An 883-nucleotide genomic window follows, 5' to 3' on the forward strand; every position below is an offset into this window, starting at 1 on the left:
CCCCCCCCACAAGAAGCTAGAAAATGTTAATTCTACGTAAAACAATTTTTCCAAAGAATTATCTGGCACCCAAAATTTCGTGTGCACATTTCACACACACACACATTTCATTTAAAAAATTCATTAAAAAAGACTCATGAAGAATCGACGCACGCAACGATGATCGAGGGTGAAAGTGCCAAACGAGGAAACGCGAAATCGATGGAAAATCGGTGAAAAATCGCGAGAACCTCGTTACGATCGCCAACGATAAAAATCAACGATCGAGTCTCGTCTACCTAACAAACCGGAACAGAGCTAAACGATGATTTCCCGATTCGCGATTCGTTAAGCGCGCGATCGCCACACCGTGACATGATCGTTCAAATTCATTGCAAAATGTCACGCAATTATATAATCCGTTTAATTCATATCGATCGCCCTATAAACGTTCTCGATCGAATCCCGAATATATCTGAACAACGTTCGATTCGATTAACCCTTTACGGTCGTTCTATGCCCGTCACTCTTGCTTATTACCCACGATTCTTAATATACACGTCGACGATGATTAGATCGATTCGACGAGTGCGTTCTAGAAAAATAAATAGAGCGTATACTTTGGAGAAGTAGGACAGCGATCTAGAAAGGAAATCGGCGGATCTGTCGCTCCTGAACGTCGCGAGAAATATACCGGGTGTCGTCAGAGAAACAGGGATTACAGTACCCGTCGAAGGAAACGGGAAATGCTTAACCTCCTCGGGACCGAATTATTTATAAAAATCGTGAAAAATTCTTCACTATCGATTTAGCGAGTTATCGCGATGTCCAAGTGTAATAACAATTGCAAAGTTAGTATTACAAAGTTAATAAAAATGAAAATGAAGAAAATATATACGGTTTC

Source organism: Eufriesea mexicana, unplaced genomic scaffold (assembly GCF_001483705.2).
Source record: "Eufriesea mexicana isolate 0111107269 unplaced genomic scaffold, ASM148370v2 scaffold739, whole genome shotgun sequence".
In the NCBI taxonomy this organism is placed as follows: domain Eukaryota; kingdom Metazoa; phylum Arthropoda; class Insecta; order Hymenoptera; family Apidae; genus Eufriesea; species Eufriesea mexicana.